Source organism: Loxodonta africana, chromosome 6 (genome assembly GCF_030014295.1).
Source record: "Loxodonta africana isolate mLoxAfr1 chromosome 6, mLoxAfr1.hap2, whole genome shotgun sequence".
In the NCBI taxonomy this organism is placed as follows: domain Eukaryota; kingdom Metazoa; phylum Chordata; class Mammalia; order Proboscidea; family Elephantidae; genus Loxodonta; species Loxodonta africana.
This window is the reverse complement of record NC_087347.1, coordinates 100,655,713-100,671,518: the sequence shown is the minus strand read 5'-3', so window position 1 is coordinate 100,671,518 and position 15,806 is coordinate 100,655,713.

Here is a 15,806-nt window from a genome sequence, read left to right as displayed (position 1 = left end):
TGCCATTGGATTGAATTAGCCTTCAGGTGGTAGGCGGCTGAAGAACCATTTTGTTTTCGCGAAACAGTTGATAAAATGGCTGCCTGCAACAATCTGAAAGGCAGAGCAGATGTCTCTTCAAAACTGCAGCCCTAGGAGAAGTCATTGAAAAAAGCGGGAATGTTCTATTCTACTTATAGAAAGTTATTATGAGAAAGATTTCCACTCAGGCAAGAGTCAACAACTTTTGAGTAAAATTCAGGAACTGAAGTGAGTTCACAAATTTGAGGGCTCAGGGGGTCAGAGTCAGAACCAACTCAATGGCACCTAACAACAACAACAGAGGGCCAGAAAAGCCAACAACTTCTGAACCCCAAAAAGAATGCAATAAACTAGAAAAAGACTTCAAGTCGAAAAGGCCCACTAATTCTTAGCAATTGGACAAAGGATTTAAATTGTTTCAAATGACCTCAAGGCGTCCTCCTTTAGGATGAGAGAAAAAAGCATTGAGGTGAGGAAGCAATTGAATAAATCAGACTTGAGAATTAGGTTTAAGAAAGAACTTCGAGTGATATTAATGGCACATGAAACTAACTTGGAAACACATGCAGAAGCCTTGTGAGTTTTTTAAGGAGCTGTAGGAGTCCCTGGGTGGTGCAAATGGTTGGGCACTTGGCTAAAAACTGAAGGGTTAGTGGTTTGAATACACCCGGAAGCACATCAAAAGAAAGGTCTGTTGATCTACTTCTGAATGATCGCAGCCATTGCAAACACTATGGAGCATAGTTCTACACGGGGTCATCATAAGTTAGATTCACCTTGACAGCAACTGGTTTGTCTTTTGCTGTTGTTGTTTGGGGTTTTCTACTCTAAAAATAATAAGCCTGGCAAAAAAAAAAAAAAGAAAAAATAGCCTACAACTGTAGAAGAAGTCTTGGCATTCCAAACTTACATTAGGGAGCAGGTTGTGAAGGCTGTGTAGTCTCCAAAGGGGGCAGGCTTACCAATGGCGCATTGCATATGAATAGGGAAAATAAGAAGAACCTCAAGTCAAGGAACTTCTTCCTCAAGGGCAGCTGAGGAGCGCCAGACAACAATGAAAAAGGGAGTTCTCTGAGAGCGAATCCAGAGCCTACTCGAACTTCCTCTCCTGCCTGAGCAGGAAGTCTTCACAACATTTGCCCAGGAAAGCCCGTTCTTGGACCTCTGGGTGACCAGAGGGCCAAGGGGCCTCCTATTCTTCCCTATTCTAAGTGGGAATTTATCCTGCAGTTATCCTGTCCTTAACCTAATGTGATCTGACCCACCTTCCCGGGCTTGGCAACACCAATATTGTGTATCTGCCAGAGATGAGGAAAAAGTTGTTTTTGTTTTTTCCTTTTTTATTTAGAGGTGGCTGGAGCACAGAGAGCCATGTTTTTACCTGATGGAGAAAACTGGTTATCATTCAGAAATCATGGATTTTGACCTGAAGATGGTAATTGAATAATGCTATGAACATTCTTCTTCGAGAGGCACTGAGCATGATCTTTGACTAGAAGAGTGAAAATGATATATATGCTAGCTATTTATCAAAGCTTGTTTTCTCTTCTCAGTACATTTATCAGCTTGCCATTAAGGTGATAAAGTAAAGAAAGAAATCAGTCTTGAGATTTTAAAAAAGAACTTTGGGTGGTGGTTACTGGCACATGGAACTAACTTGGGAGCAAACAGTCACTTGTTTCCTGTTCTGCCTACATGTCTTAGCTTCTATTTTAGTTGGTGTGGACATGAGAATGAGTTCCGACCAACAGGATGTGAAGAGAAATAACAGAAGATCACCACTTCTAGACTTGATCCAGAAAAACCTCCCACTCATTTTTCTTCAAGCTCTTTCATCTCCCCTTAGTTAATTACTGGAAACCATGTGTGGAAAATGGCATTAGCTATGTCAGCCTGGTTTCTGGAGTGATATCTTTAGAGCCCCAGCCTTGAAGCCCCACAAACTGGTAACACCTACATTGGACTGACAAATGAACAAGAAATAAACTTCTTCAGTTAAGCCACCAAAATACCTTAACACCAGTGTTGCCCTAATGCTAGCTAATACGGGAGTAGTGTCACCCTGAGCGTGTGTAGTCACACAATTCCTCAGTGACACTCGTTTGATGAAAGCTTTTGTTCTCATGTGTTTAGGTGGTGACTTCTGTACAGCCAGCATGTAGGCTCAGCCTGGCAAAGCAGAAACCACGCAGCTATTCTCTTTTTCTCTGTTCTATCTGTTTACTTGCGTGTGATACACTCTTTCTCCTACACTCGTTTTAACTTTTCTCAGTTTATGGGAATTTTCTTTGTGATTTTCTTATTATGTTACAGAGGTTGGAAAACAACCTCAAATGCCAGTCAAAGGAGTCTAGGGACTTCATTGTGCCAACTTCCTCAGTTCTGAAGTTAAGTTCTGAGCTAGAGCAGAAGCAGAGAGTGCAACCCAAAAAGGGCAATTGCACGAACCAGAATAGGAAAGGAGACGTCTGAGCAGCAGGGAGAGAAATTGGATGGGACAGAAGAGACAGAATCTATCAAAACTCTAAAAAGAGGCTTGGAATCAGGTGGTTCCACTTGTGACAGAATTTGGGGGAAGCTTAAGAAAGGCATGCTAACACAGTGTCTGAAATTATTACCCCTGAGGGTTTAGAAAAAATATGTGAAACTGCTATTAAAAGTAGTTAGCCCAGGGCACTTGAGGTTTATTTTATTCCAGAGTTTCTCACATTTAACCTACCAGGCACGAATGGGGTTGGTAAGGGTAGAGAGCAAAGTGCACTCAGCAGCTGCTGGATGATACACACTAACTACAGAAGGATGCACAAATATAGACCTACCCAATGGTGGCCATACCAGCACCATGATCCCAAATGATACTCACCAGAGATGGTGAAAAATCTCTAAACTGGATGGAATTTCAAACAACAGTCAGGAAACTGAATTTTTCTTTCTTTTTCCTTGTAGTTCAAAAATGTGACATATTTATGGAAAAGTACAGATTGTTAACCACCGAAATACAGTAGTAGCTTCTTTTCTAAAAACAAACATGACCGATTATATTTTATATTTTCAGAGTTTTATTTTACTTTATCTTACTTTTAAACAAAAAACATTTTAAGACTTCTGAAATCTTATCAGAACAAAACTCAACTGAATAAGACCATGGATATTTTTGATGGTGCACTAACACTCTCCAGCTTTGTATTAAAAAAAATAGGTTTCATTTAATCTTATTTACCAAATATTTATTGAAAACCTACCATGTGACAATCACTATAGCAGGTTGGAAGATTTCAGAGGCAATTAACCCCTGGTAAGACTGAACTGACAGTCCAGTGAAAGAGACTGATGATCAAATCATTGATTGTGGAACAGTATATCAGAAGTCCCTGGATGGTATAAATGGTCCAAAAGCTTGGAAGTTACAGTTCCCCCAGATGTGCCTCAGAAGAAAGGCCTGATGTTCTACTTCTGAAAAATCAGCAATTGAAAACCATAAGTATGTATGGAGGACAGTTTTTCTCCTACACACATGAGGTTGCCATGAGTCAGGGTTGACAGACTCAACAGCATCTAAAAAAAAAAAAGGTTGGTTTCCAAAGAGAGTTGAAAGTCTTCATTATCTATTCACTAAATAACTTAAAAACCTGGTTATTTTTATACCTGAAAGAGACAATAATAATATTAATAATAATAGTTTCTAACATTTACTGAGGTGTAATTATATACCAGACAGAGTAGTAAATTTTTTTTTTTTCAAATTTTAACCTTACAGCAGCTCTATGGGGAAGGTGCTACTGTCACTATTTTTCAGATAAAGAACATGAGGCACCAACGAGTGTAATAAGTTTTCCAAGATCACAGAGCTAGAAAGCAGCAAAGACAGAATTTAAACTAGAGCAGTTGAAGTTTTCTATATGGCATTTAATTATGCTATGCAAGTCATGGTCCGTTTTAACTAAATGCTGCCTATAAGCCTGTGTCAGTATAGCTAGGCCCTAAGAAATACACTTCATCCATGACCTTCAACCCACCTAGAAGCTGGGGTGTTGCCAACTAGTGCTAATATCTGGAGCGCTATTTGGGGTGCAGCATGCACTATTGGGCCTGGTGATTTGAAAGGTCCCATGAATAGCTCCTCCCAAAGATCCTAGGGACTCAGAAAACATTCAATGGAAGACAACGGATTAAACTTAAGTTTGGCACTTCTCTAGATCTGATCACTCTGACCCAAAATGAACTTACATCCCCAAGATATAAACAGCTCCAAATTCTGGACATATACATAATCAACCAATCTTCAGAGGAGAACCTCTACCAATAACCAGATAATTTTGTGGGAATGGAATTTCATTTTGTAGTTTTTTGAAAACACTTCTTTTTTAGCATTCACACCAGCCTGCAGGAGGCAAGAAAAATTCTGAGGTAATTTATTTGTGAAAGTATAACAACTGTATTTACTCCAGATACATTTGGTAGAGAAGCCACCACAGAGAAGATGAAACGGTTTGTCAAAATACTCAAAGAATAGAATGCAGTGATTTTGGGCCAAGTTTCATGACTACTCTAAACTACTAGATCCCATAACTTACTTTAAGTTCATACAGAATTAGCAAGCCCAGAAGATCCCTTTTAAAGTCACTGCAATAAATTGTTCATGTTTTTGAAATCTTAGTCAATTGAGGTTTAATTACAAAAATAACTTCAAAACTTCAGATTTACAACAGAAATGAATTATTCCAACTGCCTCATGATGTTGTCTTCCCCACCCAAGTAATGCTCAAAAGATGTAAGGCTTTGAATATTCCCTTTTATTGGAACTGCTGATTTTATTTCAGCCATTAGCAATAAGAACTGAATACAGAATCATACGGTAAGTTGCTGGAAACCCAACCACAAAGCTCTTGGTTTCTCTAGAATTCTGGTGCATGGAAAATGAAAGGTCTAGCGTGAGGTGGCAATAATAGGCTTCAAGAATATGAAAGAAACATTTTGCAAAGAATAGTGATGACTTGCTCCCCATCGCCATGGAAGTCAGAGAGAAAAGGGCTTCAAATGCAACAGACGTGATTTAAGTAAGATGCCTGCAGGAAATCACCAGTTGTCAGGGTCACCAAACCATTGATCACCATTCTAAGGAATGTTGGTGAGTCTCTTTGTCTTGCAGGACCATCTCTTGAGATGGTCACACGCCACTATATTACATGCCGGAGACAGTGGACTGCTCCAAGAGATCTTGGAGGTCTCTGCCAGTCAATGAAGCCATGAGGAAACTGCTTCCTAACCCAGTTCACCTTATCCTCCTCTAATCAACCTGTGATTATGGAACACTGACTCTGAGTTCAATACTGCAAATAACGCAAACAGTAATACATTGCCTCTATGAATTTATGGGAGCAGGACTCAGGGGCAAGAAAACAGTAGACTATAATAGGTCAGTATAAAACTGAGTGCCAAATTGGGCGGTTCCACTTATAGAAAGAGCTATAGGGAAAATATAACCAGAATGCTCCTTAGAGGCATTCTGCTCCTTAAAAGGATGGCGATACCATGCCTCACATACTTTGGACATGTTACTAAGAGGGACCCGTCCCTGGAGGAGGCCATCATGCTTGGCAAAGCAGAGGGTCAGTGAAAAAGAGGAAGACCCTCAATGAAATGGATTAACACAGTGGCTGCAACAATGGGCTCAAGCATATCAACAATTGTGAGGCTAGCGTAGGACCAGGCAGTGTTTCGTTCTGTTGTGCATAGGATTGCTATGAGTTGGAACCAACTCAATGGCACCTAACAACAGCAAAACATAGGGAACAGTGCAAGACTTACACGCCAAGTCCTTTTGTACCTTTTCCAATTTTATCCCCATATCAATCCCTTAAAATAAGTATTGTTTTTTTTCAATTTTATAGTCTAGGAAAGTAACTTAAAGGGGGTTGTCTTAGTTATCCAGTGCTGCTATGACAGAAATACCACAAGTGGATGGCTTCAACAAACAGAAGTTTATACTGTCATAGTCTAGCAACCCAGAAGTCCAAATTTAGGGTGTCAGCTCCAGAGGAAGGCTTTCTGTCTCTGTCGGCTCTGAAGGAAGGTCCTTGTCATCAGTCCTCCCCTGGTCTACGAGCTTCTCCATGCAGGAATCCCAGATCCAAAGGAAGTGCTCTGCTTCTAGCTTTGCTTCCTTGGAGGTATGAGGCCTCCCTGTCTTTCTGCTCATTTCCCTCTTTTATATCTCAAAAGACATGGGTTTAAGACACACCTAATCTTGTAGATTGAGTCCTGCCTCATTAACATAACTGCCTCTAATCCTGCCTCATTAACATCATAGAGGTAGAATTTATAACGCATAGGATAATCACATCAAATGACAAAATGGTGGACAATCACACAATATTGGGAATCATAGACTAGCCAAGTTGACACCCATTTTGGGGGGAAATAATTCAATCCATAACAGGGATACAACCAAAAGCATGTAACTAGAAGTAAGGAAAGCCAAGAATTACACCCTTATGTGTTTAACTCCAAAGCCCATGTTCTTTCCACCAACTATACTGATGTCTTTTGGATCCTGTTAATCATATACGCCTCATGATGGAAAGGATGCCTGTACTGCATCGTCCTTAATGTTTTGCTTGATAGAAATACCTCCAAAAAAGTAAAAATCTTTTCATGCTATTTTTAAATGAATAAATAAATGTGAAGCTGACATTTGCATTTTCTTCCCTACAAGCCCTCTCTTTCAATTTTGAATAATAGTACTTGCACTTTATTATTCGTTATTTCAGGAAGACTCCCAGGCAATTAGACTATTGAGTTGGGGGTGGGGAAACAGTAATAGCTCTAGGCATAGAAATGAATGGATTTACAGGCACTAAATCAGGAAACCCAATGGGATCCTACCACTCAGTGTTTTAGAATTAGCTTCGAGTGCTCACCAGACAAATCTAGGACCAATCTTAAAAGCCTAGAGTCAGGCATGACCTCTTGCTCCTTTTAAAATCCACATTTGTGGGCTTTCAGTTCACAATGCTATTTCTAACAGTGACAGTCTTTTAAGAGCTAAAATTGTGAGAGACTGGGAGGAGTCAAACTGCTAACCTCCACATAAAATTCATGGCCCACAGATTTATAAGGAATGAAAAAAATTACAAACTCCCAAATTATTATCATTTTTTTTTTCTTGGTCTTCTCCTTGGCCTGTGTGAGTCAGGGTTTCCTAAACTTCAGTCATTCTAGTACTAAACTTCATGAATTTTTTTCTATCAGCATACCAAGTGCAATATCATTCCCCTAATACTTTTCTTTACCGTTATTTCCTTTTAAATAAAGTTTTTGAATCTGACTCATGGTGAACAGAACTCCACAGAGTTTTCAATGGCTGATTTCTTTTTGGAAGTAGGTTTCCAGGCCTTTCTTCTGAGGGGCCTCTGGGTGGACCCCAACCTCTAATCTTTCAGTTAGCAGCCAAGCACATTAACCATCTGTACCATGCAGGGACTTCAAGTTGATTTTAAAAGAGAATATCTATTGCAATCATAACTGACAGATTAGTTTCCTTTGCCAGAAAATGGAGGTTTCTATAAAAATAAATGCATAACAGCTTTAAAAATAATACATGAAAGGTTATTTTCACACCACCTAAAGTCATCTGGTGGTGCAGTGGTTAGGCGTTCAGCTGCTAACCAAAAGGCCATCAGTTCGAATCCACCAGCCACTCCTTGGAAACTATGTGAGGCAGTTCTACTCTGTCCTATAGGTTTGCTATGAGTTGGACTCAAATCAACAGCAATGGCTTTGGTTTTTTTTGTTTGTTTGTTTTGGTTTTGGCAAAGTCATCTGAGGAGTCCCTGGGTGGCTCAAACATTTAAGTGCTCAACGGCTAATGGAAAGGTTGACAGTTCAAACCCACCCAGAGGTACCCCAGAAGACAGGCTTGGCTATCTGCTTCCAAAAGCTCATAGCCTTGAAAACCCTATGGAGTAGTTCTACTCTGCACACACGGGGTTACCAAGAGTCAGAACCCACTCTATTCGGCATTGAACAATAACAACAAGGTCATCTAGCATGCCACGAGTTGCATACATTCCACACTTTAGTAAACACAGATCTTAGTCCATGCATCTCCTTGTTTCTCCAGAATTATTCACAGCAAACAAGAGGACACAGATGGACAGGAGAGAGTGCCTTCCCTAATCTCAAGTGAGATCAGCATAGAGGATCACTTTCCCCAAGAGTAAAAGCCTATGCATGTCTTTCAGATGCTCACCAAGGTGAAAAAGGAAACAGTACTTTGATAGCCCAGAGGAATTGTTCCGCTTTTCTTTTCCTGCTGATACCTGAGCTATCACGGGTTGGTATCTGAGATGCTTGGTAAGAGGCCTGCCTCAGCCACAGGGGAAAGCCACGATACTGAGAGCAGAATTTAGAACCACCTGACTCCTCACTGAGGCTGCTGATTGGGCTGCTCTACAAGCAAGAACAGGAAAATTCAGCTTGGTTGCTCCCTAGACAGGCCCTGATTAATAGCTTTTTCTTTCCTAAAGTTTAATACAGCTTGAGCATATCTCCCTCTCACTCCATCTCATCTGCAGCTTGGTAACTGGGTTTTCTCAACAAAATTAACACAAGTGTCAAGGTGAAATTGAAAGTGAAAATGGCAGTAAAGGCCAAGTCTAGAAGGCCCTTAATGGATTTGAAAGCCAAATGGCAATTTCCAGCTAGTTCCTTTGCCTCTGGCTGGTTTAAACCAAAGCAGTCACATGTCAGTCTGCTCTTTCAATAATTGTATCTCTACATTAGGCATCACAAGGTTTCTATGGAGAAACAATCTTATATTTAGTTGGAATAGGTGGTGCCTTCTATGGGATGTTTAGACGGTCCCCAAATATATCTTCCCTCATGATCCACCCATGTTCCTGAAGCTCCTGGCCACTGTTTTGGGAATAGAGCTATGGAGGTCACTATTAAAAAGCTAATGTTGATAAGAAGGGCAACCCATTAAGGCAGGTTCAGCTCTCAGCAGCAACTACAAGTTAAAAGTTGGATTAGACACTTTGTCACTTAGAGCTAGGGCTTAAGGCAATGAGATTCAGACAGGTAAATTGGGGCAAAATAAAGCAACAAGGAACAAATCAAAATGATTTTTGGAATGTTTTTCAAAATATACAGGCCCAGTGCCAGTGTCATATCTAGGGTATTGCACTGGCCCTGTGCATGTGGCACCACTAAGCAGTTTCTATTAACCCGGCTCTGTCCAGTGTCCTTCCTCAAGCACGGTGCTGTGTTAAGTAAAAGATTAACGAGCTTTGTTTGTCCTTTTGAGCTGATATTAAAGTTATCTGAAAGGGGGAGTGAGATGTTTGGACAGGGGCACAATTTCAGTGCTTGTCATAGGCACCACTTTCCATACTGGCCCTACTGGGTTAATAGAAACTGTTCAGTGGTGCCACATGCATGCCCAAGGCCGGGGCAATACCTGCCATACCTGCTGTACCCTAGTTATGCCTCTGCACTCCCAGATATTCTGACTCTATAGATCTGTGAAGATGGCCAAGAGGTTGCCACAATTGGGTCAGTGGCACACGAAACCCCTTATTAGCATGTGAGACATGGAGACTGAAAAGGGAATAGTGGGTTTCTGAGGAGAAATTATTCCCACTTCATATAAACGTGTCTGTATATTTCAGGGAATAGTCATGGTAACAGAGCTCAATTTACAATTATTATCCATTCTTGAATGAGTAGGATGTTAGAAAATATTAGCCTATGGTATGACTCTGCGTCAGAATCTCTCTCTCTTATGGAGAGTATGCAGCCCCTGGAAACACTGGCAATAGCTGTGCATCATGGGAATGTTCTTGCTTTGGGGGTATGTTCACCCCACTTGAGAAAGTTAATCTGCTCTCCAAGTCTGCTTGCCAGCTCCTGCTTTTCCTTTATTCTTACAGATATGGGAGCACAAGGAAGACAACCTGGGAAACTCAGGTTTCAGCAAGCTATGCAGATTATAAGAAGAGTGAATTCTCCCTCCCTCCCTTTCTCTCTCTCTCTTGCAAAATACTCCCTACTTAAATTGCAAACCTTGGAGCCAACACGTCTGGCTCTAGCTGCCTCATCATTCATAACCTTGTTATACAAATAAAACAAAGATAAATTAAAATGCTAATTAAACCCTAATCAAACAAAGTATCCCCCCCAAAAAAAGCCATCTAAAATGGCACTAAATTCCAGTACATCCTGATGTCTGTTTGTCACCAGCTTTTAAGTAATTCAACTAAAGAGAAATGGACGAATGAACGTTTTGCTGGATGTTTCTAATTTTCATGCATTGGGTGCTATGCATACATTGTTAAAACGTCCTCAAATGATGACAGTGGATTGAACCTTGGCTCTTAAGTGACAAAACAGAACCAGTTAGACTGGATAAAGTGGAGATTTAGATGGACCCAAGGAGCTTTGAACAACTGAGAAAATACCTTTCAGAAACTTTATTTATATTGTAGCTGGAGGCCTGAGCAGTATCACCTTGGCTATTTCAGAGACTGTGCCGCCGCCTCCTTGCATAAAGTCGTGCTGTTCAACCCTCTTAATCTTACCCAAAGCCTCCACGAACTGTAAATATTTATGACTCACAAGCTGCACTTCCCTCGCCCTGTACAATATTATTCTCCCACGGAACACTGGATTTCTTTAAGGTAGTTGTAGGGCTTCAACCCTGAGCAAAACAGGAATTTTAAAGAACTTCACTGTTACTTGCTACAAGAAGGCAGAAGATTGTTTTGAATTTCCCTCAGGAAAAGACCTTGTTGAGATGAAGTCGATGAAATACTTTCTATCACATTGACTACATAGATATTCTTCAGTCAACCAAACAGAAAAAATGGAAGTAGGGGGAGACACAAAATAAACAAGTATGTGGTACAACTGGAGTGTTATGGAGAGCTCCCAGGCCCAAAAGTTTCTCCCCTGCTAGTCCTCCTCTACTTAGAAAAAATTGCAGCCTTCAAAGAGCCCTTGCTCAATTTCCTTACTTATCAAAGACCATGTCTAATAGAATAAAGATGGGAAAAAAAAAAAAATCAGAAGACCTGGGTTCAAGCCCCAGGTCTACCAGTTCCTGGCAGTGTTATATTGAACAAGTAGCAATATCTCTGGCCTCATCTCTAAAATAAGGAATAAGACTTGTGTTTACTTGTCAGGGTATTTGTGGGGATCCAATGGGTTAATGAGTGTAAAAGAACTTTGAAAACATATTAAAAAAAAAAAAAAAAAACCAAACCCACTGCCGTCGAGTCAATTCTGACTCACGGCGACCCTATAGGACAAAGTAGAACTGCCCCATAGAGTTTCCAAGGAGCACCTGGTGGATTCGAACTGCTGACCTTTTGGTTAGCAGCCATAACACTTGACCACTATATGCCACCAGAGTTTCCTTGAAAACATATAAGAGGTAAACAAATACTATCTAAGAACTAGTATGCCAATAAAATGATCCATTGGAAATGATCTTTTAAAGTTTCACAATCTGGAATTATTATTGTCCCACCTCATGGATACCACAGATTTTACCATCATGCTAACCCATGTAGTCCATTTTGTGGAATTCATAAGGTTGTATACATTTGCCTTCTGCCTCCATACTGCAATGCAATAAATATTCAAAGGGAGCTTAGGATTTGTCTGAGACTCCTTCCCTATATACACCCTCCTTCCATGCATCCTTAAAAATGGCTTCTTGGAAAATTAAGACTTCAGAAGGATAAAACCAAACCCATTGCTGTCGAGTTGATTCCAACTCATAGCAAACCTGTGCAACAGAGTAGAACAGCCCATAGGTTTTCCAAGGAGCAGGTGGTGGATTCGAGCTGCCAACCTCTTGATTAGCAGCCTTAGCTCTTAAACATTGAACAGCCAGGGATCCTTCAGAAGCATAGAATGGTAGAAATGTATAGGTTGAAAATCTTCTTACCTATCTGAAGCACTATGACTATAAAGCTTCCAGAAAGGAGAAAGAATGTGACGATAAAGATGTGGGGTCCCAGAAACTTAGATAGATGATTGTTTAGAATCTATTTGTGAAGGGAGCCCTATAGAAAATGAGTCAGCAGGTTTTTATGCTATCAGACCATAGGAAAATGAAAAAAGACAAACTTTATGCAAATTCATGTCAATTTATAGAACATAAGTATTGCTTTTATGTCTTTTTCAAGTTCTCAGAATTTTTTTTAACAGCAGAACATACGCACAAGGAAAGAACATTGCAGTTTTAGCCAATAGAATTAAAAAGGAATATTTTAATGATTCTCAGAATCCAAAACTGAATATGAGACATATCTCAAGCTTTAACTGATGATATGGAAGAGAGTTAAAATACCTGATCTGAGCTCTAGGACCACCCATTTATCTTAGAGGCTTATGCCATGGCAAGTTGTCTAACTTTCCCAGGTCTCGATTTCATGTCAGGCTTATTTCACAAATTTGTTGAAAAGCAAATGAAATGTATAAGCCTGGACTTCTGCTTCCAGTCATGATGGAGTAGCTTGTGTGAGACTAACTATTTCATGAGAAATAATTATATGATGTGAGCAAAATGCAAAATAAGACTCTTTGAAAGTATCAGCAAGCAGTCATGGCAGCCAGGACCTGAGGAGCCAAGTTTCCAGAGAGAGGGGAGGATAAGTGAAAGGATCAAAGGCCAAGAGAGAAAACAATCATTAGAAGCTGACACATTAAAGATCTTAATATTGCAATTATCAAAGACTTTTAAAGAACCGTAACTAATTAATCAAGAAAATAAGCAAAATGTAGAGGATTTCACAACAGAACTAGAATTTACTTTGAAAAATCAAATGGAGACACAGGAACTGAAAGATATAATAACTGAAATTAAGAATTCAATAGGAGGATTTAATAGAAGATTAGTTAAAAGAAGAGAGAATTAGTAACCTAAAAAATAGAAAATATCTAGATTAAAGAACATGTGAAAATCACATGTGTGCTATCTTAACTAGTTCAGATATGTAGACATTTTGAATTGAAGGATCTTTGGACAGAGCATTAATGTTTCTAGAGCAGGGCCATACAGTCAAACTTTCTGTGATAGAAATGTCCTGTATTTACGGTTCAATATAGAAGCCACTAGCCACATGTGGCTACTAAGCACTTGGCATGTTGCTAGTGTGACTGATGATTTCTTTTTTTTACTTTAATTGAATTAATTATAATTTAAATAGCCACATACAGCTAGTGGCTACCAATCAGACACTGCATTTCTAAAATATTGGGATACTGTTAAGAAACTTACTACAATATTACTAAAAAGTGACTAAGGTTGCAGCTTATCAGATGTATGTGGACTGGATTGTATGTTTCAAAATATTTACTCATCTAGCAGCAATTACTAGAGCCATATATGCATAATAAATTTCAATAGAAAGATACAAGGGGATCTTGAACTTTTGAAAATATAGATCAAATATTTTCTACATATAAAACAAACAAAAAAGCCAAACCCATTGCCATCGAGTGGATTCCAATTCATAGCAACCCTATAGGACAGGGTAGAACTGCCCCATAGAGTTTTCAAGGAGTGTTTGGTGGATTTGAACTGCCAAACTTCTGGTTAGCAGCTGTAGTTCTTAACCACTACACCAGAGCCCTGGTGGCGCAGTGGTTAAGAGCTACTGCCTACTAACCAAAAGTGAGCAGTTCGAATCCACCAGCCACTCCTTGGAAATTCTGTGGGTCAGTTCCACTCTGTCCTACAGGGTCAATATGAGTCTGAGTCGACTGGATAGCAATGGGTTTGTACATATATGACAGTATAAATTCTATTCTGAACCAATTCCTTTGATATAAAATAATAAGTCTTGGAGTTCAGGTCAGCTCATCATAAAAGTTATTTCCACTAGTGGTAAAAAAAAATAAAAGTAAGTTTTGAAAAATGACCTCCCATAATAAAATACTAAAAAGAAACAAAGTGAAACCAAACCATCAATGCGAAAATATTATGTTTCCCAAATCACTGAGACAGAGACTATGGCAACAGAGAATTAATCCTGAATAACTATAGACAGATAGTCTCTATAATGACCTTCGAAGGGAGAAATAACTCTGTAAAGACGCCCTGACTATGTGCAAACAAATGAATCTTTCTTTTCATGCAGCTTCTAATCCTGTTGATTTTTTCCCATCTAGTAAAACAATCCAGAGTTGGAAGATGTATTCTAGGTTCAGCTCTGACTAACTCCATGGTCCCACCAAGTCATATAATAACCTTGAGCCTCAGCTTATTTACTGTAAAATGAGAAAGATTGGTCAAATAATGTCTAAAGTTGCTTCCAGCTCTAACACTATAAACCAAACCAAATCCATTGCCGTCTAGTCGATTTCGACTCATAGCAACCCTGTAGGACAGAGTAGAACTGCCAAAGGAGCTGCTGGTGGATTTGAACTGCCAACCTCTGGGTTAGCTGCTGTAGCTCTTAACCACTGTGCCACCAGGGCCCTGATAAATCCCTTCCTTGTCCTTTAAGGAGTCCCTGGGTAGTCCAAATGGTTTATTCCTTCAGCTACTTACCAAAAGGCTGGAGGTTCGAGCCAACCCAGTGGCATCTCTGAAGAAAGGTCTGGCAAGCTACTATCAAGAAATCAGCCATTAAAAACCCAGTGGAGTACAGTTTTTCTCTGTCACACATGCTGTCACCATGAGTTAGAGTTGACTTAACAACTGGTTTTTTACTGGTTTTTGTCCTTTTAAGACATGTTCTACAAACAAAACTGTTCCATTGTACAGTACATAAGCATAAATTTTGCCTGAGCTGGTGTACAAATGCTGAGTAACATCCATGCTTGTGTGAAACTTGAAAACCTCTTCAAACGTGTTTTGAGGGCAGGTCTTCATCCAGTATTTATTGCCAAACGTCTGGATTCCTTCTCAAATCCCTGCCTGGGATGGGTTGGGGTTAGGGACAATGTATTGCATATGTTCGTTGTTCACTCTATAAAAGTGAGATGATGTGGCCCCTAGAGTCACTCGTTTCAGGGTCAAGGAGTTTTATCTGATAAGATTGTTGAGCTTGAACAGTGTATTTGCAATGATTTACACGTTCCCTTTCCTTGTAAAAATCATTAAGTTGTTAAGCATATTGTAAAAGTTCATTGAATCGTCACTCTTCCCATACACGTTAAGATCAGTGAAGATTGAACTTCCTCCTCTCCACCCCTGCACACACATAAAAATTAAATCATTTACGACCATTTGGGGCTGATATGAAGCAATTCTTGTCCTTGATGTTGCTAACCATTCTTTCGGCAGGCTCATATATTGACATCTCTCATAGAATGGAACGGTGAATTTGAGCAATGATCCCTTAGGACTATTAAATCTTAAATTCCAGACTTCGACCAGAAGTGAAGCAACAGTGACAAATAACAAAAAAAAAAAGTGTATCTGAATGGGTCCAAGCACATGTGTCTGGAAGACATGCCCAAGGACCTTGCATGTCAAACACTCTTAGAAAACTTAAACTTGTCCTCAAGTTGCTTTGTTTTGGAACACAATAAGCTTGGAAATAATTACAGTGACGAAGTCAGCTTCCCCTGGACATGATCCTTGGCATTGCCAGGAAACTCAGTGCTGTTTAAAATGCTGCCAAGAACTGTTGGCTAAACTCTACATAGTGGGAAAAAAAGATCCTCTATCGTCATGTAAATCCCTTATTGCCTCAAACCCCACAATGGCTAACAATTATTTTACAACTGACAAGATTTTCAGCACCGAGTGTTGGAAAGGACCTATC